General features: G+C 42.9%; 1 protein-coding gene across 11 annotated transcripts in view; it reads right to left on the bottom strand.

The window, feature by feature from the left end:
* Positions 1-24864, bottom strand: part of TENM2 (teneurin transmembrane protein 2) — a 1234499-nt gene that overhangs the window by 434826 nt on the left and 774809 nt on the right. Inside the window, exons 1-2 of one of the 11 annotated variants that reach the window (XM_053567527.1) lie at positions 13446-13632; positions 12515-12819 (exon numbers count right to left, since the gene is read on the bottom strand). The exons of 8 other annotated variants lie outside the window; for them this stretch is intronic. The gene's annotated coding sequence lies outside the window, so the exon portion shown is untranslated. Of the gene's footprint in view, positions 1-12514; positions 12820-13445; positions 13633-24864 lie in introns of those variants that run through there. 2 more of the 11 variants (XM_053567528.1, XM_053567532.1) reach the window with 2 other exon arrangements.

Raw genomic sequence — 24864 nt, 5'->3', positions numbered from 1 at the left:
TCTTCAGAAAATAGACTTCTGTGGAGTAAATACTCTCACAATTGACAATTTTAAGTTAAGAATATGAAGAAATTAGGGGCCGGGTACGGTGGCTCATGCCTGTAATCCTAGCACTCTGGGAGGCTGAGGCAGGTGGATTGCCTGAGCTCGCAAGTTCGAAACCACCCTGAGCCGGAGCAAGACCCTGCCTCTCCACATAGCCAGGCATTGTGCCTATAGTCCCAGCTACTTAGGCGCTGAGGCAAGAGAATTGCTTGAGCCCAAGAGTTTGAGATTGCTGTGAGCTGTAACACCATGGCACTCTACTGAGGGTGACAGGTGAGACTCTATCTCAAAAAAAAAAAATGAAGAAATTGGGAAGGCATATTGTATATTAAGCTTTTACAAGCCACTGAAAACTGGCTGTAGTACACCACTGTGTATATCTTTCTAAATAATCTACATTGCTTCCTCCCTCCCTCCCTTTCCTTCTTTCTTTTCATTGCTTCCTTCCTCTTTCCTCCCTTCTTTCTTTCCATCCATCCCTCCACCCACCCATCCAAAACCACCTGCATCCATACTTACATATTCTGACCCCTGAATTAACATCTTACATAAGCCGCACGCCTTTTATTCCACAACTTTTCTTTTTTTCACATAATGTATTGAAGTAGCTCAATAGCTCTACATTTTGAAAATTTCTTTACATTCATTGGAACTGGAAACCCCAAGCTAGCTAGATCAACAGCAAAGCTGGGAATCTTTCGGTTGGTGTGCAGAGAAGCCTCCGGGCCTGTGAGCACGTGTGTGTGTGTGTGTGTGTGTGTGCACACTTGCTGCTGTCTGTCTATTGTAAAAGGGAGTCATTCATCATGGGGCAGCAGGTTCTGCTCAGATGGTTTATTGTCCTGACCTCATTAAAAGCATGTAATCCACATAGTGCTGTAAATCTATGCCTCTAAATACTTTCCTCTTTAATTTTTTAATACTGCACACATGAAGGGAAAGGTTAAAGCCAATTAAAAGAGATACAAATACCATTATTACTGCCCTGACAAACAGTTAGTTATTGGATTTGGTCGTTCCAGTTTAGAAAGCCATTATTTTTGTTCCTGAATGAATTAGTAATCAAGCTGTTTATCGGCTTGTCTCATCTCAGAGATGCTAAATATTTTTTTGGTCCATTCTCTCTTTCAATTGGCATCATTCCTACACACATAAAATTACCGACAACTTAAGGTCTAAGTGCAAACAGTACTGCACAGCTGCACGTGGAAATCCACATATGGACAGGACCGTCACTTTCATTGCCGTCCAGGAAGAAGAGGGCTCACTCACTTCATTCTGATGCAGCAGATATTTGTCATTGCTGCTGTTGTTGTTTTCCCCTCCCATTAAGGCTATTATGTGATACTGACAGATGCTTAAAAGCATTTTAGAGCTGAAAGAACGGTTAGGAAAATTGCTGCGAGAGGCCTGACAAACGATCTTTCTGTCCACAAGGTTCTTATTTCCTGTGCAAAATGGACCAAAAAAATAAAGGAAAGGAGAAATCATTAATGTAGGAACGTGGTATTGTTTTCTGATGTGAGTTCATGCTTTCCGTTGCATTCGGCCAAAAATGTGACTGTGTTTACGAAAAGGCTGCAGCAAAGTAAAAAGCCGCACAGAGCTGTTGTGCAGTGAGTGGGTTGAGGCTTGCTTGGGGCCTCCTTTCCTCCAGGCTCACTCTTCACTCCTCCAGGAAGAGAACGTGGGCCCTGTAAGACCTGAGAGGGTCCCCGGATATGCAGGATGGATCTTCCACTTGGGCTACTCTGTTTATTTATGTAATTGCTACCCCTCCATCCAGAGTGTTTTGTGAGATGTGATAAATTGTGAGGAACCACAACAGTGCCTGAAGATAAACTCAGAATCACAGAACCATATTTATAGACATTTTTGCAACTCATAATTCATATGAGTGGCCCATATCTTTCCATCGGAGGTCACAGTCAGGTATTTATGAGAAGAAGAAAAAGAGTACCTGTAGAAAAATATAGAGCAACCCTTGGTGGGAAGAGAACAGAAGGACACACATTTATAAGGCAACCTATGACACAAAGCAAGGCAGAGGGTGAAACCAACTATTTTAAAATTGAGGGGTAAAGAGGTAAACACGAAGATTTTCTGCATTATCCTTCCTCTGGGAAACTAGGACAGTGGTCCTCTGAGTGGTGCAGCAGCACCCCTATTCTCTGAGAACATGTTAGAGATGCAAATTTGAGGACCCACCTGGACATACTGAGTCAGAAACTGGGCTTGGGGCCCATCCATCTGTGTTTAATAAGTCCTCGAGAGGATTCTGATGTCCACTCAAGTTCGAGAATCTTTGTTCTAGGGAATACAGACTTCTTAACTGCTTCTCTAAGTCTAGCCTCGCAGCCAGTCATGCAGTTTTCAATCTTAACCGACCACTCTCTTTTGTCTGCCGTCCGTACTTCCTGCCTCCTCTACCACACCCCAAAGGACATATCCTGCCCTCTTGCTAGCCCAGGGATTTCCAACTGGTGTGCCGAGAAAATTGTTAAAGATCACTAATTAAATTATTTTGAAAGCAGATCAAAGCACAGTAAATATATTCTTTTGCTTAACTCCTTTTTTTTTTTTTAATCAACAAAATTTAAGTGTGCTGCAAAGTTTAATGATAGGTTCAAGTGCGCCGTCAGAAAAACCAGGCTAGATGGTAAACTCCTTGAGGCCAGTAATGAATGATTCACTTCATTATTCTCTGTACCCAGCAAGAGGTCTAGAACCGAGAGCTACTTAGGATATTAATTACAAGATAAAGTGGCTAAATAAAGCTTAATGAATAAAAAACTAAACATTTAGAGGTATTTAGCTCCAATAAAGTTATTTGTTTTAACTAGAAAAATAAGACCTATTTCTAAGTAAAAATGACTTCTGCTTCCTTTAAAAAGGAAAGAAGAAAAAATGATCAAAAGAATTCTTAAACAACTTTTAATAGGTTCTGTTTATTTGCTTAAGGAACAGAAGAAATAATTCAACACACTAATGGCCTCTTATAAAATGTGTTCACAATCCAGTTGGTTGTGAATATTCCTAAAATGGTTTCACATTGAGATAGGATCCACGTGTCCATCAGATGATAGACATTCTTAAATTGAAAGTATTCAAAATATGGGCTCAATAAACCCCACTTACTATCAGCACCAGCCTATTGGGTTCAGGATGTAAAGACACTTGAAATAGGTAGGAAAACAGAGGGCAGTTCTTGGACAGAAGAGGTACCCTGAGGCCATAGCAACCGCCTCTCTGCAGGCTGTGGAAAGACCTAGGATATGGAGTCACTAGCCCTTTTTGGCCTTCACAGACACTCTGAAGGTGTTCAGCTCACCTTCTCTTTTCCACCAGGGGATTCATCATGGCATCACACACAAGCTGGTGAAGATCTACTTCATGTAAACTTTCAATGCCTGCCTTTGTGAGGTTTTAGCATCAGATCACCTGGATTCTAATTCAAGCTCCAACACATTGGGGCCTATTTAGCTTTTCTGAAACTCAGTTTCCTCATCTGCAAAATGGGTATAATTGGCATATGTGAAAAATAAATGAAAAGATATACAATTATTATATCCATGTCAATAATCTGATAAATAATAAGAGCTTGATAAATATTAGCTATTATAATTAACCAACATTACTATGTGCTATTAGGCCTGTTTGGACTGAAATTCATGGGTCCCTGGAGATCTGTGAAATAGACAAATGTCCAGAAGCTCCCTGAAATAACTTGCAAATTGTCTTATGTTTGTGCATGCTCTTTTCCTCTGGGCCTAGAGAACTTTATTGAGATGCTCAATGCAATTCACATCTCCTGTATGGTAAAGAATTCTGGGCTGAGAGATTAGTAGCCTGACTGTATTTCCAACAAGCTGACCAGGAAAATGCAGAAGTGACTCTAAGGCTGGTGGCTCACTGCAGGTATGATGTGCGGCTCTGAGACTTCCATTTTTTAATTCCACACTGCGAATGTTTATTTTTCTTCTACTACCTCCCAGCAGAAAGTAGCATTTTGAAGGCACTCCGCCACAAAGATAGGCAGTTAATTTTCACCTCAAACACCCCCAAGATTTAAGAAAATAGGAGTGCTTCGATCCATTGCTCCCAACCTGCCACGCACAACATTCTTAACAGCAGCAAGAGTTCATCTGATAAAACCCCTGTGTTTCTGCTGGGCTTCTGCAGATGCCTAGCAACATTGGGGACTATGTGAGGAAGGCAGAGAACACGGCCCTTGAGCCAGAAACACGGGTTTGCTCTTGCATCCTGTCCTAACCCACTCCATGCCGTGAGCACACTCTTTCCCTCCCGAGTTCTTTGATTCCTTATCAACTCCAAAGGAGTTATCCTCAATCATTAATTCCCAACCTTTATGTAGAAAAGCCCCCAGATTCAATGTATAAATGCTTACACCAGGCTGACATTTTTCTGTCAATTAACTAAGAAAATATTTAATCACAAAAAGATCCCCATTCCTAATAAAATTATTCATCAGTCGATTTGAAGAATAGATGATACTTTTTACCTATCTTTACAGAGAAATAGATGAACATACGTTTATTCTTTCTATAGACACCAAAAGGCAAAATGGTGAATGATTTCAAAAACCTATCAAAAATATTCATTCAGCATTTATTATGCATCAGTTACCTTCATAGGGCCGGGATACAGCACACAGCACCCAAAACACTCACTGCTTTCATAGACACAGCCATAGTGTGAAAGAAAGGAAATGATACCTGAAAGTGTGTGCACACTCATTTTAAACTGTGCTAACAGGTTTGAATGAAAGAAGTATACACAAAGTAAAATAGAGGTACAATTTCCCAGCCTCTGGGCAGTGAACTTCAGGAGTCCACTGAGGACATTGCAAAAGCCTCCTGAGCCTGTGTTCTCTGCCTTCCTCACATAGTCCCCAATGTTGCTAGGCAAAAGATGATCTAGACCCTTTGATGACTTCAGATAACAGGGGTCAGGAACAGCCTCTGAGCTGAGATCTGAGGGATGGGAGTAGCTGGTCCTGCAAAGAGCCTCCAGAACTTTGTGGAAAGAGTGGGGCTTCAAGCCTGCAGGGCTAGGTCCAGCTCCTTAACCTCTCTCTGACTCATTTTCCTTGTCTGTAAAATGGGGATGATACTGGCATCCAATCTACAAGGTTGTCATGTGATAAGGATTAGATCAGCTAATAGAAACATTCGTTTAAGACAAAACCTGGCAAAGTGCTATCAAAGTGACTGCAGAATAAATGTCATTGGATGCAAGAGCCTGTGTTGAGGCCCTGAGGTGGGGACAAGCTTGGTGTACCTGAGAAACTGCAAGGAAGCCGTGGCTCTTGGGTGGAGCAGGAGTGGGAAGCTGGTGGAGTAGCAGGTGTCACAGGGCGGTGGCCTGGCCAGGCACACAAGGGCAGGGCAATCCCATGCCAAGTCCAATGGGAAGAAGGTAGAGGCTTTTGCAATGTCCTCAGTGGACCCCTGAATTTCACTGCCCAGAGGCCGGGAAATGGTCCCTCTATTTTACTCTCTGTGTACTTCTTTCATTCAATGGTCCCATCAAATAACTCCTTAAAGGAAACAGTTTCTTTAGGTAAGAAGTTTTAAGTAAAGAACCCTTATTTCATTCATGCTCATTAAACTATCATCCCCCCCCACCCAGATCCTTGCAATAATAAATATAATTATATCCATCTTTAATGACTTTGGTTCCTTGAGCTGCAGGTGCTGGAATACTGTATTTATTAACATATTTTAAGCCCTTTAAAAAGACTGCATTAATTCCTATGATAATTTAGTACCCATAATACATTCTCTGTTCTGAATAGATGTTAATCACCACTGAATGACTGATTTGCCCGTGTAGGAGCGAAGTTGTGCTCTAACTAGTAGCTAGTAACTTTTTAATTCAATATTGTTACTGAAACAGTGGATTAAAATTTAGTCGCAATAATTGTTCCTTGTCCCCAGACTAGCCCCACTCTCTGAGGACTCATACAATTAGATTTTGTTCCACTGAAGGTGAGAGGGTTATTCTGAGTGATTGTGTTTCTAGTAACAGTCTACTTGGAAAAAAATTTATGTTGATGCTGGTTATTTTGAACCACCATGGACTTGCTGGCAGTCTGGTTAAAATAGCAGCAGGGGAAAGGTCACTACCGAGAAACATACACTAAACCAAAGCCTGTTTAGGGAAGGCTGCAAGCCACCCAGCTTTGATCGTGAGAACAGAGGATGGATCCAGAGTCAATTTCAACACGGTGGGGTGATTTGTGATCTGGCCCATGCCAGAATTCCTGCACCCTACCCATTTACACGGAAATCATTTTGGAAATAGAGGAAAAGTCCTATCATAAAATTGGCATGAAAGTAAAATACATACTGATATTGAGTATAGGCAAAGGAAATAAGAATTGCATGTACCAGATTCTGAGATCAGCATCTTCACACATACGATCTTATTTAATGTAATAAGCCCAGCAGAGGACCATGACAATCCCTCATTTCCCCAAAGATCAGAGAATTTGAGTTACTCGCTTGGAGTCACACAGTTAGTAAGCAGCAGAGCTCCTGAGTCTGTGGCCTTAAACTCTGGCCACATGGCCCCTTTAATCGATCCCTTAATCAATCAATCTTCCATGTGAGAAGGATATTAAAAAGCATAATGAGATACATAGTAGAGTATTAGGTGTCAGAAAGCTGTTTCCTAAACAAAAATGTAACAACTTTTCCCTTGTAGGCATGCAGGTTGGTGATGGGAAATGGTGCTATTCATATCTGTGGGGAAATAAATTTCTGTATGATAGTCTTCCTCCTGGAGAATCTGTTGAAGAGTCTAGCGAGGAAGGGAGAAAGCCCAGTGTCCTGGCACGGACACTGGCTGTGGGGCAGAGGTGGAGAGTCCTGGACTGCTCCTCATTCACACAATGGGATACACTCGAATTTCTGGCCAATCAGAAGAGAGAGATGCAGGAGCGACCTTTGCAGGGAGCGAGGGTCCCCAAGTAGACAGCCCTGACTGGGAGTGTTCAAGAAGGGAAGAGCCAAATACTCCACATACGGTTCTTTTTACTGCTGGTATGTACAGAAACTTTCCTTTTCTCCAAACTTTCAGTAAAGTCTGCTGCACACAAGGTCTTGGGTAGGTGATTCTGTGTCTGTGGGTTGACTGCTGATTTGTTTTTTTGCACTGCCGAGCTCCACGATTAGATCAGCTTGGGGTACAGAGAAAGGAACAGGCAGAGGACAGGATAGGCCAGGAGGCCTGTTGGATGCCAAGAGATGCCGGAAAGAACAAGCGTGATGAAGCAGCAGCTGGGACCCCAAGCGCAGGAGCCCGGGGAGGCCTCGCTGTGCTGTGGGATTGCGGTTTGAGCAGATACCTTGGCAGCAGGTTTTTTTTTTTTTTAGATCACCATTAACATTATTCATGGATAATAATAATAATATTATTATTATTATTATTACCACCCACTGTTCAGACAGATAAATCGGGGCACTGAGAGCTCAGTCACTTCAACAAATGCTAACTGCCCAGCACTCTGACGCACACACCAGCGAGGGAGCAGGGACCCAGTCCCAGTTTTCCCAGGGCCAGCACTTAATTCCCAAGGGAGCACTGGGGAGGGCACAGCCCATGGGCTAATGGGTCAGATCCTCTGACCAGTTTCTCCCGGGAGGCCCTGCAGATAGACTGCCCTGCCTGGAGGTCAAGGATGGTCAAGTGGTGGCGGGTAAGTCAAAGTCTAGGCGATGGCGGTGAGAAGGTGGTGGTGCTAGCTTTCAGCTACCCTCCCTTCTGCCATTCCAAGTAAATGCCAAGTGGGTCTGGACGCTCAAATCCATGCACGGACCCTGCGAGGTTCTCTCACAGCAGTGAGGGCGGCCCTGCTAACACCAAAAGGCAAAACATTTAAAAGTAAAGTGCTCCCCCTTCCGCACCACCACGTATGCAAACCCCCATACTACATGGCTATGCAAAGGCACTCATTAGCTGTGCCGTGCTGGATCCTGGGCGTCTTTCTGCAGAGTCAGCGTTTCCACCTGCGTTTCAGATTCCACCTCCAAAAGCTTTCACTATACAAAGGAGTCCAAACGCACTTGCCACTACATAAACACATATATAAATATAAATCCAGATAGAAACAGAGGTGTACATATTTTCTCCCTCCCAACCAGATTTCCTAATTAGAGACACTGGACAATCTGTCTCACCATTTTTCCAAATATAGAATCTCTGGTTCTATATTTGGAAAAGCTTCACTCTAAAATCAGTCAGGACCTGAAGCAAGTCAGTAGCCGGTGGTCGGAGAAGATCGCCTCACAGGCGCCTGCTGCCTGTTTGCAAAGGTTGCCAACTGGTGTTTCTCTGGCTCCAGCTGGGACGTTCACAGGTGGTTAGTTTGGCTCCCACAGGGGTAGCCAGCACTTGTGTGTGTGTGTGTGTGTGTGTGTGTGTGTGTGATTTTCACCCAACCCTCTCTCTTCCCATACTGTGTTTTTTAGTATGTTCAGCCCTTGCTTTGCTTAGGCTAGGAGCTGCCTGGCTGTTTCAGATTTTTCAGAATGTGACAGGTTAGACAAGACTCAGCCTTGGTGGTAAGGAGAGTCATTCACCACGGGGCTCTGCTTATCTTTCTAGTACAACCTCTGCCATCCTCGTGCCCTGGGTGCTGACCTTACTGAACTCAGCACCTGCAGCTCCCTGACGCGCCAAGGGTCTGCCGACAGCCTGTCCTGTGTCTTCCAGGGGACCTTTCCAAGCTACTTCTTGATGAACTGCTTTTCCCAACCTTTTCTCTGAGGACAGCCTACTCTCTCCTCAGTGGCCCCGTGTCCTGTGGCCATGACAGGCTTTCCTTTCTTAACCTTGCTGGCACTGAGGACAATGCTTTATTGCATTTTTGTTAACAGGTCTTCCCCATTAGACAGGAGGAGCTCTTTGCTGGGTGGGGAGGCATGTGTCACAACTGCTTTCCTTTCTGGGGCCTATCAGAGTGCCAGAACCATAAATAGGGTTCAAAAGAGGCCTTCTGAAGTGAAGAGATTTCCTCACTACCCTCGGACGCTTCTGTGGCGTCTGTGGGTCAGGACGGTGGCTAATGAGGGGTCCCAAATGCAGGAAGCCATGTTCGAGGGCAACTGGGGGGGGGCCTCTGGTCCCTGGGGTCAGCACACAGGGGTGAGCTTTGCTGGGTCCTCCTCAGCTGAGTCAAGAAAGGCGGAAGAGACATTACAAGCCAGTCGGAGGCAAGCTGGCTGGCACAATGCTGGAGCTCAGCCCCACAGGCTGAGTGACCTTGTCCAAGTGTAGTCCCCGAGAGCAGGTCATGAGTGGGGGCGTGCCATCTATCCTGCCAAGGCCGGGGTGGCTTTCCCGTTTTACCTGGCCCTCCCCAACAGAAACACAGCTCTCTTGGAGTCCAGGCCACTTTTTTGCATTTTTCCTCCCAGAATGAAACATACAGGAGAGTTAGAAAGTCATTCAGCTAAATAAAGTGTAGCTAATTGGGATAGAGTTAAAAAAGTTTTTTAAGGGTTAAAAAAGCTACTTGCTCTTCAGGTCAGTAACTGTCACAACGATTTTTCTCTTGCCATATGCTCCTCTGAATTGCAGGAATATGACATCTCTCTCTAAAGCATCTGGTCTCAGCCACTTCAAGGTACACAAGGAAGCCGCAAGCAAAACAAAACACTGTACTTCCAACAAATACATTTCTGTTGTGTTTTGGAGAGCATTCCAGAAATGGTGTGGGGGAATCCAGGCAGGACTGGGGGGGGCTTTTGTATGTTTATACGTTGTGTGCGTGTGTGTATGTACAAACACATGTGCGTCCACATACACGCATGTGTTATGAATTGGTAATTGTTAAGAGCTAAACATAGAAAAATAGAGCCCAATAATCTGCAAAATATGGACAGAGAGGCAGGGCCTAGCTCTATTTCAGCACTTTGAAATATATATAAAAAAACAGAAAAAGGAAAAATTTCTATCACAAGCCAAAGGCAAAGTAGCGTTATCAATCTCCAACCACATTTTTCAGACTAAGAAAAAATGTGGCAAGCAATTAGGTCCAGAGGGTTGCCTCTCTAATTTGGTCCGAATCTTTATCAAACTGATACATTTACCTATTTTTTTCCCAAAAGATCTCACCCAACCTTCTTAAATAGTTCATTGAAAGATCCAAATGGGTTCAACAAAAAGTTTACCACCTAGTGAATGGTTCCAAGGTCCCTTCTTTTCTTGTCCTGAAGATCCTCGTGCTTATTTTGTCAGAAGCACAAAAGTGGAAGTGCAATTGCATTTGTGCTGATGCTAAATGTTAATAGATTTGCCTAAATGCCTACTAATAGCCCCCCTAAAATTAGCTAAACTAGTAGTGCATGCCTAATGTGTTGTTGTTTTTGTTGTTTTACTTTTTTTTTTTGCTTCTCCTTCTTTTATCACCAGAGAAAAAAAGACCCCCAGGGAAAAAAAAAAAGCATAGGTCTTTGGATGTGAAACATTTCCAGTGTTATATGTGAATTCTGTAGAAAGAACATATATTTTGAAACTATCTCACAGTTCTGACATTCTGTCAGGAAGGTGACAAATCCTAGTGCTCTAATGTTTCATGAAATTAAACATGAAATGTTTAATGTTTTGTTAAATTAAACATGGAGCTGTGACTTTGCACCCGAGAACCACAGCCTTCTAACAATTCCTCACATTCCTTCAGGTCACTTCTTAGGTTATAAAAACTTAGTTTTGTTTATTAGAACTATTGTATTTCTCTCCACAGTTAAAATGTACTTTCTTCTAATGTACTTATAAATAAAAACCAACAAGCAACCTGGTTTTGGATGCCTAAAACATTTTTGAACCCAGACTACAGAGAACAGCTTGTAGAAACCCCCCTAGTTAATTCTGTTGTCTTCTTTTCCTTTCAAATATTCACAATCATGATGGAGAGGCTTCCAAAGAAGAGAGAGGTTACATTTTTAATCAACTACCAAGCCCATTTCACAGATGGGCATATTATTTTCTAAAGAGTTGAAGGCTTACTGGAAAACTGTCCAAACAGATCCTTAGACTAAAGACTAAATCTCTCCTGCTGTAACAAGAAGAAAACCTGCCTGTGTCCTTATCCACGCAGACAGCACTTGGCAGGGAAAACAAAACAGAACAAAACCACCACTCTGATTTGGGAAGGCGTTTGTACAAGCAGAGAGAAGTATTCTGGGCTCTTGATACTATGAAACAAAAAGTTTTAGTGGAACTACTTAAAGCGCCAGGTAAACAAAACATGGGCACTGTTGGGAGAGGAAAAAATGAAATTTAGACAAAGCTGAGCTGCTTTGTCACCAGTTCAATGAGATTGCTACGGAGGACTTGTAGAATTCTCAGCAATATACATGTTCATCCATAAGCTCACGTGACAAACAAAATTTCCAAATACTATTTAATTAAAAAACATTGGGATGATACTTTTTAAATGGAGGAAAAACAAAACAATACATCTCCAGCAAATTGAAAGGGAAAAATTACTCCTGTCCCATGATAAAAGTGTCGCGTCTCTTTTACATTTTTTCATGTGAATTTAAGTGGGTTTTAATAGCTGGTTTCCAAATGAGTTCCCATAATTGTCAAACCAGCAACAGCAGAAGCAAACCATCCCCCCCAAAGGGCAAATCACACTAAGCCTTCCCTTCCGACTAAACTTGTCATCTATGCTTTTTTATGTTGACACACCAGCTTCTATCACTGGCCCCAAACTGTAAAACAGCCTGAGTTTGGTGAACAGACCCTAGGTTGGCCAGAGCTCTCGCCCAGCTGGCTACCCAAACCTGTAGGAAAGTAATTGACACTTACCATTCTGAAGCTTCATGTCTGTGAGGCAAACTAAATAAATTAAACGGATCCCGCTTTAATCTTCTTTTTCTAGACCCCAAATGCCTTAATCGAAAGGAAAACAAACAAAACAAAACAAATGCTCCCTGAAGTCCTTTTCTAAACCACCAGAGTATAAGCAAAGGAATTGCTATCTCTTTTACCAAATGCCCAGAGCCCATCCCTTAAGATCATCAACAACCAGGAATTACTTCTAACATCCCTCTTTTTCATCCCCCACTCCCCACCTCTTCCTTCACATCTATCGTTTGTGGCCAAGACTGGGCTTAAGTTACACTTTAAATCAAAATCTGGAAGATGTTTTAGTTGGATATTTGGCTTGGCAGACCTCCTGTAAAAATCCCATGTGAAGACACATTTGTTTCCTTCCTGCAAATGAACTGTGGCGTTTGTGGTCCCTCTCCCGCTCCCCAATGCACACTTCGCCTCTCAATGAGCTTAAGCTGCAGGACTTCATTTGGGGTTAGCTGTCCCGAAAAGCTCATTTGGCTCTTCCCATTAAGGCAAGAGGCTCTAAAAGGCTAGCAAGATGCTTCTAACTATGTTTGAGGGGCCAGGCCTATCTTGTTAGCAACAGCTGCACACTTACCCGGCTTCCGGGGCCTTGACAGAGCTGTCCTATTCCTTGCGGGATTAGCAACACGAAAATGAAATTAACCAGTTGTTAGCTGGAACCATCCAGGCTGCACCAGATTCTCAACGTCCAAAAACCAAGTGAGGCAGCCTCCTCCAAAATTCTCGTCTGTTGGCTTCTCCCTGGCACACACAGGCCGCCAAGGCCCTGGCTACAGTTTCAGAAGTACTACTCAATAAAAGGATTTTAAAGGCTGCGCTGGGAGCCGGGAGCTTCAGATCCCTGTTTGGCTTTTTCTCCATCAGCATTCCTCAGCAAGCCTGCACAAAGCGAGGTAGGCTACATTATTTATGTCAGCTCTAGGCTCTGGAAAACACAGACTGGCATCCTGATTACTAAGAATCCTCATGGATACAATTAAACTCTTCCCACATATATTTCTCCTCCCCACTCTTCCCCAATTCAACCTCTTTCAGAGGAAACAAAAACACTTCAAGGCATGTCCCAACTCCTCTATCAGAAGCCAAGAGAGCATTACAATCTGGCCACCATGGCACATGAACTCAGGGAAAAGGACTCTCCCTGGAGAAAGCAGAAGATACTCCAGAGAGGAAGTGCCATGAAGGCTACGTTGAACGGTTCAATGAGATTATCTCAGATTGTATATGAAATCAGCACATTGTACCCCTTGATTGCACTAATGTATATAGCTATGATTTAACAATAAAAATAAAAATAATAATTAAAAAAAAAAGTTTGGGAAATACCCTTCACGTGGCTTTCCTAGGTCGGGGACACTGACAATGAAGTAGCAACATTGAGGCACTCCAAAAACCGTCCTGATGAATTCATGGAAGATTGATTTAAAATGGGCTGTTAAGGGAAGTGAGGAACACGTGGCCACTTGATTAACCTTCCAAGCTGGATGAAGAACAATCACACTCACCCAGCAAAATGGTCCTTAGTGCCCCATCCAAATCACAGCGCTAGATGGGACCACGAATGTAGCCAAGGAGAGCAATGTTTCTGTCCTCAAGTCTTTTCTCCAACAAAATAAACAATTTTCCAAGTTTTAGTCCTCCCTTTCCCTTCTTGTTAGGGCTCTACAACTCATTCTAAGCCAGGCATGTTAGCCACGGGCAGAACAAACTGCGCAGTGGCACAGTGAAGGCAGATGACGAAAGGAACTTCCTCCTCTGGAGGAGGAGTGAGAAGGCTACGAAATTCCCCTGGTGTCTAGCTAGAGAGTCCCTGCTTGGCAGGCAGGGGTGACTTTGCTTTGTGAAAACCCCAGGCACCGCTTGGTGAAACAACCTTTGGCAGGACCTCACAGTTAAGTCAGTTCATCTAAGCAAGGAATCAGCTTGGGAGGGTCAATTGTCTCATCCAAGGAGGCAAGAGCAACCTGCTTCTCTCAAAGCTTATCCAGAACGTGCATTCCTGCATTTTGCCAGTTTTTTTTTTTTCATAAGTCACTGTCACTTCCAATGACTTAGTCCAACCCAACTCAGATTGGGAGGAATATTGCCAACATGGAAGCAACAGTTAGAGAACTTGGTGCAGGTCAGTGGAACAGAGGCTGGGGGTGGGGAATCCACTCTCTGATGCACACATTAATGAGAGGTGTGCTCTCCTGCCAGAAGTCAGGCTTTCCTACACAACAAACAGGTGAAGGTAGCACCACAGAGTATGCATGCTCACGCTCACACCGCACAATGATACAGCTGGGTACCCAAACATCAAATGAATGGAAAAGTAAAGGATACAGATGGCCCTGTGGGATGATTTTAAGTTGGCCCAGTGGCTCCCTAGGCATAGAATGCTGGGTCGTGTAGCCCACGGACCCTGAAGGAGGCCGTGGGCACATGTGCTCACAACTGTGTTTTCCGCTTGAAGTGGTCCCTCTCAACCTTTCCACTAAACAATCCAACCCATGCTGTAATTTTTCTTGAATAGGACTTAGAAGCAATGAGCTGGAGCAATGAGAACAGAGACTATTCCTTGTCTGGAAGATTATTCATAACTATTATTTATTTTTTTAATAACTAAGTCATAATCAACTTCAAGGCTGACCTCAGGCTAAAAATCTTGACAAATGTGCTTGGAGGACACCCTCCACCCCCACCCCAACTTGTGGCCTTGGACGAGTTGTTCATCCTCCTTGAGCCTCACTTTTCTCGACTCCAAACTATGGGTAATGACATCATATTATCTTGAGGATTCAGTGAGAAATGCCGAGTCCCCAGCTGGGTGCCTGGCATCTTGTGAGCCATGAATTTTCAAAATGTTATCAATTAATTGACACAAAGCTTATACCGAGGCACTTCACACACACCAGAACCAAGTATCTAAGTGTTCCCCGAACCATCCGCCTTTTATTGACAATCTGTGTGCAAAGTATTATAGTCATCACTATCATTTGCCTTCAATAAACTTATCCAGATGAGTTACCCCATGACAGAAACGTCAATAAAAATTAAAGTATGAAAACTGAAAGTATTAAGTGGAGGATCATGAAAGTTTTCTTTTCAAAAGGGAGTTGTAAAGTTTTCCTCTCATAAGCTCAATTTCATGCCGCCCAAGACAGCCGGGTTGGAACCCACAGGACTGACTTCCCATAAAACGCTCCTTCCAACCCCGATCCCCATGCCCAAGATTGAAGGAATCACCAGTAGAACTAGCAGCCAGCTTTTCTTTCACTGTCCAACCAATTGGTTTCCATTTAATCCAGTCTCTTTGCTTTAATTTCGGGCATACATGACTAGAACTTAACTTCCCACTAAACACAATTTTTTTCTTAGGAAAGCAATTGCTTTACAGTTTTACTTTGAGGTTCTCCGCAAATAGGTCCCATCATTCCTGTTAAGCCATCTTACTATCTAAAGGTCTTGATAGCCATTTCTAAATCACTGAACAAGAAAAGCAGTACTTCACAGTCTGTATTTTGTAAAGGCTGCCCTCTCGTAAGACAGCATCACACATGTAAGTTATTAGTATCTTTGAAGAAAACAGAAGTTTCTGTATCTTTTCTCTAGTGAAACAGTTAATAGATAATTCCATCCTTTTCTATATTAAAAACAAACACTAGAGGTCTTGAACATGCAGTTATTTGAAGAAAAATCTTCTTGCTTCCATAAGGAAAAAGCTGCCAAAATTATAAATTTTCAAAAGAAACTGATTCTGCAACATTTTCCCTGCTAGAAAATATTGGCACATTGTATCCCTAGGAATAGCTGGACTGCATGAATATCGTTAAGAGGCTTTTCTCAATTATAGTTTCAAACAACTCTATCTTTTGCTTCCTGTCAAACCACCTGAACAAAAACATGATAGGTTGCGCCATTCGCTGAAGCTACTTCTCCAGTTGAAACATGAATTATGAGTCCTTCTGAAACACATCAGCCAAATCAAGTCATAACACGGCCATGACTGCACAGATCACAGCTAATCACTTTCTAATACAAGTCATGATTTTTCTTCATTAAGTTAACATTTCCCTTATTTTTCTTTTATTTAGCACGTACCTCCGTGGTACGTACTAATGGTTCAGCCAGCATCCAGTTGAATATTTCTTCTCTTACAAGGTAAACAAGGGTCATTCTGACTTGGCTGGGCCATCTGTACCTCTACGTGTGGGGTTTAGAATGCTAGTGTTAAAACACAGGCCTTTCTTTGTCTCTACAAATAATATGCAGACACTCTTGGTGGTACTGAAATTCTCGGGGGGGTTTTCCATGTGAAAACTCCGTCTAATTTCTCATGACGAATGTCCCTGAGTATGCACTGCTAAGGCACAGGTGTGTGTCACTGGAAGAAGAGTTAAGAAACTGTCCTTGTTTCCCACACAGCGGGAGGAACTGCCCCAGGCACCTACAATTGTTTATAGCCATCTTTAAATTGTTGGTTTAAACAAATGCAGTGGCAGACAAGATCCAGAAACTGTATAATCTTCATCTGGACAACTTTCTTAAATGAGGCAAAAGAAAAGCAGTCACCTCTTTCCGGAAGTTAGAGTTAAGCTCCTTACACATAACATGTTTATTGTCTATACAAGCTGATTCAAACACTGGGTTGGCTCTATAGCATTCTAAGTTGGGGGTGCTCCAGAAGGCAGCAGGGCTCCTGGTGGAGGGCTCAACAACAAAATTCAGGGGTGGGCTAGAATGTGGCTCCATGTTCCCCACAAATTCTCCTCCCTTTTACTCCAGAAAGAGATGTTTTCCGTGACACTGATTGGGATCCTTTATATGATAATAGAGCTCTATTGCCCTTTCTGACTTTTCATTTTTATGTATTTATTTATTTTTGAAACAGAGTCTCATCCTGTCACCCTGGGGAGAGTGCTGTGGTGTCATAGCTCACAGCAACCTCAAACCCTTGGGCTCAAGTGATTCTCTTAGTCTCCCAAGTAGCTGGGACTATAGGCACCTGCTGCAATGTCCAGCTAGTTTTTTTTCTACTTTTTAGTAGAGGCCACAATTCTCAGCTAGTTTTCTTTCTACTTTTTAGTAGAGACTGAGTCTCGTTCTTGCTCAGGCAGGTCTCAAACTCCTGAGCTCAGGCAATCCACCGGCCTTAGCCTCCCAGACACAGTTCTAGTATTACAGGTGTGAGCCACTGCACTGGGCCTGTTGCCCTTTCTTAAACTGAGTCACCAGTAAGATTTTGCTATTATCTTGACTTTCAGGTCAATCCTCTCTTTCTGAGCTATTGCATATCCTGGAGGTGGGGTGGGGGGAGGTCTTAATGGGACTTAAATGATTATTTAGTCCAAATCCCTCATATAATAGATGAGAAAAAAGATCAGAGAGAATAGGGGACTTTTCTAACATCATCTGGGAGCTCACTATGGGACTAGGGGAAAAAAATCCTGTTGCATAAATTTTTCTCATCTACATGGATTCACTATTTTCTTTGCCTTCTTCTCTCACATCAACGATCTTCCTACTCTCCGACCTCCCATTAAAAAGGTCATGGTCAGGTTTTCTTATCCTGTGATTTCCTGGTGGCGGGGGGAAGTTTAATCTGGGCACTATTCTGCGGAAGGCTTGTTGTGGATAGAACCACAGCTATAGGAGCAGTCATTTCCTAGAAGTGTTCACAGCTGGAGCACGGCTGTGAAGGAAGTCCAACTTCTTAGTCAGACACCACTCGATGAGAACCTCCCAGCCAGGTAAGCCCTGAGCTTTAGCTTTCCCACAAATACAAGAAGGAGAATCATGGTGCCCAGTTCACTCAGCTCACAGGTAGGTTAGATTTAAAATGTCATGCCTGGAAATACTGAAGACTCAGTAGCTGGGAGCTGCCATCGTCTTTCCATTGCGGGCTTGGATATATCGCAGCAGAGTTACAAATTCTCCCCTGGTACTTAAGAATCCAGTGCAGAGTCCACTCATTTGGGGGAATCCCTCTCCAAAAGGCCCCAATCCTGAGTGGCCTGCAATATCCTGTCACCGTGAAGAGGGTTGACATGACATGTCAGATGGAGGTATCATGAACACGTGCAATTTTTTGCTTAAAACCACAGAGAAAACAGGACTTCAGACACAGAGAAACGGGCAAGGAGCCTCAGGAAATCTATCGTAGTTCACATCTGTCTCTGCAGGCAGCCCTCCCAGGGAAGGTCACAGTCATCACCACTGACCGGAGACGGGGAGAGCTGGCTCTGACCCCTCCCCCTACCCCCCCCAACACTTGGGGAATTTCCCTAGATCAGCACTTCCTAAACATTAGTCATTTCCTAACACCTCCTGCGTTTTTGTTCTGTCGGATTCTTCCCGGCAGCTGGCAGCAGCTGCAGCTCCATCTAAATGTGAGTTCTTTCTTCTACTTAATATTCTTCTTCAAATTGACTTACAGCTTCTGACTTTGGTCTCATCCTAGCTAATAAGATCCATAAAGTCACAGCTTGGCATGCTCACATGTACACATATCTACATGTGTCTGTAGATATATTTTCTAACAAGCATTACAACAAATTGATACTAAAATTAAAAAAATAAAAATTAATCAACCATGTACATCTTAAGGACATCTTGCATAGTTCTACCATCAGGTTACTCAGCCATGTGTTTGGAAATACTGTCCTAGATAAAATTTTATTTTATTCATTTTTGTGGAAGCCGAGTGTCTACTTTACGCCTTTTCCCTTTCGGAACGCACTGCCTCTGAGTGAACTGTCACCAGGAAAAGAAATGCTCTAAAAATGAAGTTTTCATTATGTCCTAAAGCTCAGCTAGAAAACTCAGAAAAGAGCCCATGTGCTACTTTTCATCCTGGGGACTGATGATTGAATGTGTGAAAATGCTATTTATTTTCTGACAGGCTACTTGGGCTTGGCACCATGTAAACCCAAAGTGTTTGTAGAGATTCCCTTGGGGACACAGGAAAAATGATCTGTACAGATCAAACGTGTATTAGCCGCATTAGCAATTGGTCTCTGGAGACTGATAAAGACCTTTTTAGACAGATTTCATTGCGCAGCTTTTAAAGAGCTTTCATGGAACCAGCCTTGGGTTTGGGGCTTGCTTCACATCCTAAGTGTCGGAAGAGAAAGGTGAAAAATGAGAATCGGGCGAGAACTGCTGTCTTCGTTGTAGAGGAACCTTAACACCAAGTCCCTGTCCCCATCCCCATCAATATTTCATGTTCCCACAGTCATAAGAAAACACATCTGCTGTCTCCCTGCATTGTAATATGTAGGCTGGTGGAAAGATTATTACGGAACAGGTTCGAGAATTTAAAAATTCATCACTTTCTCAATTTAGAAAGCTGATCTGTGGTGAGGACTTACGAAGGCGCCAGAGGCCTGCAATGATCAAGGTGTGCAGAGAAGTCTGGGAAGGGGGGCATGAGAGGTGGGTGGTGTTGGAACTGGCCTTGCTCGGGCTGCAGACAGAACCAGTGGCTGGAGGCCTCCATTCTCCAGGTGATTATCAGTGGAAGGTTTGCTTTGTGCCTGGCACCGCATGGAGAATAGACAGATGGAGCTCAAAGGCCACCACGGTTGCAAGCTTAGTAGAAAAATCCAAGTTTTTAGCAGGAATGTATCTCCCTGCTCCTCAAACAAGCAGGGCTGTTGCCACCATAGTGTAGTGGTTCCTGGTGCCCACCTCCGTGCCACGTGTGTGAGTGTGTGTGTGTGAGTACACGCGTACAGCGCTGGTGAGCTCTCACACATCCAGGCAGGCAGGTCATATTCCTCCTTCCTCTGAAGGCCTTCCACATCATTAACCGGGGTTGCCTTGACTCCATTCCTGGACACCTTTCAGCTTCTTCTACAATCTTAGAACATCATCGCTGTCTGCCCTGACTGGGATGCACACAGCCCTCCTCTGAATGAAGGGGTCCAGCTCCCCACTCATGAAGAAATAGGAGGTGCTGACCCCAGCAAGGGTCATCGGGAAAGTCTGACACTTTCCAAGGCTGGATGGAAACATGGAGGAGCATTTAGCCTGCAGCAAGATGATTAAAGAGGAAATGACTATAACTTTCTGGCCTGATAGATTATCTCATAACCTCATCGCCCATAGCCTGCCTTTTTAGCAGTGCTACATCTCCGTGGAATGGATCCCAGGGAAACTGTCCCCAGGCTGTGTGGCGTCCCAGAAGACCCATGGTGGTTCAGAAGCAGGCTATTGCTTCCCCTCTGCCCTCTTCTCATTCGCCTTGTCCTTTGGTCATGTGACTGGGCTGTCAAAGGCGATCTCTCAGAAAGACAGCTCTCCCTGGCCTGTGAGTATGAGATACAGAGATCTCATAGACACGTGCTACAAAAAGCAACTAGGAGTTAAAGTCTGTCACAGCCAACTGTCCACACAGCATCTTTCCCGCAGCCCTAGATGGCTAGATGGAAACTAGCAGGGCACACACAAGCTGCTGCTTAAAGAATGTGACTCTTTCTAAGAAGTTGTAGAGCGTTAGATTCGAGACAAACGCATTACGTTTCCACAAGCAGCATTCACCAATAAATATAAAAACAAACCTCTTTATTCTTCCCATATGAAGTCAACAAACAGAACATGGGGATCTCTGGTTCTTGAGGGTTCTATATAGGTGGGGACAGTCCCCACCCTCAAGGGGGGATTGTTTTCAAGAGGGGTCACCAGGGCAAACTTTCTTTTTATCAAACAAGACAGAAGTAACCCTATAGGATGATGTTTCCCAAATGGAAATCTGAGCATCACCCTCGCTTAAAATAGCCCTCTGTTGGCTCCATCCCCAGAAGACAGAGCCTTTATTCTCCTCAGCGCCTTCCCCAGCACCTGCCCTTCTTTTGCTTTCTGCTGTAGGAATCCCCCTGGCTTGGATGACCTCACCTCATGCACATTCATCTTTATGAATGGTGGTTGCTCTAATTAGAAAGTATTTTGGTCCATTCTACTATTTCTTAAACATACAATACATTCCTAAACATCTTTCCAGTCCCATTCAAATCCCTTATTTCGGGGAACTTTCTGTGTCCTCTTCCTTCCACAGCTGAGATAACGCCCTTGACTTTGTTCTCTAGCACAACAGCCAAACCTTTGGATGAAATGAGCTGTTCCCTGTAAACCACTCAGACCAGTGACCTGTACATAGTAGGTGCTCAGTAATTCTTAACAGCTATTATTATTATATTCCTATCACCTCATCCATATAATATTTTTTTACCTGCCTTAAGCCCTTACAGCACAGAAAGCTCTCCCGTGACTTCTTTGAACCACTAATATCTTGCCAAATTTTTTTCCATATAGTAGGTCGCAGGTAGGATTTGATGAACTAAAATGGACTGAAACAGTTTTATTCTCTGGGAATTCTACATAGTGCCTTGTTTTTCACTGCAAGAACTTCAAGCAAAAATTTGGGGTAAGGCTCTTCTCAATTCTGTTCTCGGTAGAATAAATCTCACACCTTTCTTCCCCCCATTCTCTTTGGTGACTACTGTCTGGCTGTATTACATACCAGGATGGTGTCCAGAAGGCACACAGCTCGGGAGCCAAAGGAGCAGATCCAAGCAAGCAAAGAGCTTGCTCTTTCCACTACTGTAATCAAACTATACGTTACAGTGCCTTTCCTTAATCCGATTTGAGAAGGGCCTTAATAGCAGGGTAAAAAGCAAAGAATGAAGCCAGTTCTTCAAGGAGCCGCTTACTTGAATGGCAATTTCCTTGTTGACCATTGTGACAAGTGCGGCCCCTCACTGGGGCCAATTGTTGCACTTGGACACAAGCACGAGGCCTCCCTGAAGCTACCTTCAAGTCTTAGGTACTCAGTCCTTCCTGATTTTATTAGAGTTTTTTCCCTCTCTCCACCTCTCTTGACCTTCCCCTTGCTTATGTAGTGAAGTATTCCTGGAGAGCAATAATCCTGTAAGCTCAACGTCAACCTTCACAGCTAAGAAAACGACAAAGCTGTCAAAATTTCAGCCTTACAACTTCCAGATGCGGTCAGTCCAGGGAGGTCATGGCCGAGAAACTGAAGGACCAACATCCATTAAGAAGAAAAACAAAGAGTTAAAGAAATAAAAGGACCCAAACAGTGACAATTGGAATCTTTCCATTTCAGGTTCTGCTGGAAACTTTTGCCTTTCTGTGTGTGCTGCTAAGCCAGTGATTTAGTAATTTCTGTGGGAGCTGCCATCCCCTTGGAAAGCTATTAGTGTTGCAGTCAGGGAAAATGAGGAAGTCATTTTTTTTCTCCCAGAGTATGCAAACAGAAGCTTAGAAACATGTTTGCATTTGGATTGGATGATCTAAACCAACAAAGTTCAACCTTTTCACTAGGAGCTGTGAGCTGTTTGACAAGACCTACTTTTTATCAGGCAGGTTCAAAGTCTACACTCTGCAGAGGCTTCCTTAATAAGAGGGACTAATAAGATTATTTCCTTAAAGATCTAACCTTGGCACCCATCCTCCTACCAGACGGCAGAGAAGATTCATTCTCTAAATTGCTTACCTTCAGAAGAAAAACTCCACTGACTAGAACATGGACCCAGCATGGTGCACCAAAATGCTATTAGTAGGACTCTCATTTGGATTTGAAGTGGCTATTATTTCTGGTTTCTCTCTTTCTTTAGAATATTTTTCCTGTCACCAAAAATTAATTCTCCAAACTAAACACAAAGATTGCATTTCGATGAAACCAGTTTGAAGCACAGATAGTTCACTTTTTCCTAAAATTTCCTCCCAGAAAGATTCTAGCCTCCACCCAGGGATTTATATTACCAAGTACTTAAAAAAAATTAGCCAACTTAGGCACATTTTTGGCCAAGTAGGCTTTAATGGAAGGAGAGAGATAAATGGGGTATATCTGTATTAAATATATATAGAATAGAGAAATACTGTTCAGAAAATTTTTCCAAGCTTGCATTTTGACCCATTTGGGATCAGAACACAAAATCTTCAGTTGAATAAGGAGGTTTGGGAGGGAAGAAAGATCACGTGATCATCAAATTGAATCCCCTCCGCCTTCCCACCTCCTGCTTTCCTGCAGTCTGGCTTATGTGATCTGCTGAAATAATGAGAGCCATTCTCACTCTCCCATCCATGGGTGGGATGACATACAGCCATTTAAAACTGGCTCTGTTTGAAGAAAAGTGATTTTGAAATGGGACCATTTAAACAGGTCACTGTATTTCTCAAAGGTGAAACAGCGATCAGTGTATAACATTTAATGACCTAAAAGGGACATAAAAAATAATTTTCTCTGGATGAAACTGGAGTAGACTCTCTTCTTAGGAGAGGGGGGATCTTGCTGCCTTCCAGCTTCCAACGGCTGAAACGGTGTCTTGTATAACTTTGTGTCCTAATGCCTAGTGTCTAGAAGATTCCACACTGACATGTTCCACTGATACTATCTTATAAATTTCTTTGCACATTATAAGGTTTCTGAAATAGGAATTCCTCTTGCCTGGGATGTTGTGGTATTATTTAATTGGCTGAGATTTTCCTCTTTTATTTGTATATACCTCTTATAAATTAGTGCATTTTAGGATTGATGAGATATTGTCAGAGATACTTAATAGATCTTGCTTGTTTGAATGACTGAAGAGGCCACCTTCTCATGGGGTTCCCAATACTTAAGGAACAAATGGCAAAAACAAAACAAAACCACTTCAAACTTTTGCATCATTGACTGAGATACATTTTTTTTTCCTATGCAGATATATTAAAAGCAAAAGAGAACAACATGCAGTAACAAAGACCGAAAGTGAAGGAAAAAAGATGAGGCATTTCTATCTTTTTTATTATAAATACATATAATATTATAAAGATGGGAATTGATACTTGCTACACCAGGCACTTTCTACATATTTTCTTTCAGAAATTTCATGTCCTAGAGATGACCAATTGTTTCACAGATGAAGAAACTGAAATTTAAAAGAGATTAAGTCACTTCAAGGATCAAATTTTTTTTTTGAGACGGAGTTTCATTCTGTTGCCCTAGGTAGAGTACTGTGGCATTATAGCTCACAGCAACCTTAAACTCTTGGGCTCAAGTGATCCTTCTGCCTCAGCCTCCCAAGTAGCTGGGACTACAGATGCCCGCCACAACACCTGACTAATTAGGGATCGGGTCTTGCTCTTGCTCAGGCTGGTCTCAAACTCTTGAGCTCAAGTAATCCACCTGCCTCAGCCTCCCATAGTTCTTGGATTACAGGTGTGAGCCACTGCACCTGACCTTCGGGGTCCAACTATTAACTGTAATACGAAAGTCAAATGTAAAAGCCATAGTTTGAACCTCTATTTCTCCAACTCGACCCTGTTGGGGCCTAAGAGTAGTTCTCTGAATGAGTGACTGGGCAGTAATCATCTAATTAGGTCAGTTTGGCTGTATTAGAAAGTATCCTTTAAACTAGCAGTGTTTGCTGCTGTTTCAATACTCTACACAGCAGTTTCCAAACTATTGAAAACTGAAATCTCCTGAGAATCTTTAAAAAAATACAGATGCCTGGATGCCATCCCCTAGACATTCTGATTTTGCTGGTATGGTTGTGACCTTGACATCAGGCTTCTAAGGGCACCCTTGGGTTGTTTCTAATGTGCTACAAGTTTGGAAACCTTTGCTCTAGGAAGTTATCACGTTGCCTTAGGGAAATGAGACAGATAACTCATTCCTGGTGGAAAATTTGCATAAGTGATCACATACAGAGTCTTTTTATCAACTTGCTATTATTCTGCCTCTTCCCTAAGTCACACACAAATCATATTTTAAGAGGTTCTGTCTCTTTTTAAAAAATGGCATTTATTAAGTCACTTTCAGTTCATTTTCTCATGGACTTGCTAACGATATAACATAAAATCAAAAATAAAAGGAATTTGGTGTTTTAGTTCCTCTTGTATTCTTCCTGTGTGTTAAGAGGATTTTGTCTTTCTCATTTTGTT

Source organism: Nycticebus coucang, chromosome 17 (genome assembly GCF_027406575.1).
Source record: "Nycticebus coucang isolate mNycCou1 chromosome 17, mNycCou1.pri, whole genome shotgun sequence".
Classification (NCBI taxonomy): Eukaryota; Metazoa; Chordata; class Mammalia; order Primates; family Lorisidae; genus Nycticebus; species Nycticebus coucang.
Note: the sequence above shows the minus strand (reverse complement) of the source record. Positions and strands in the feature narration are given on the sequence as shown.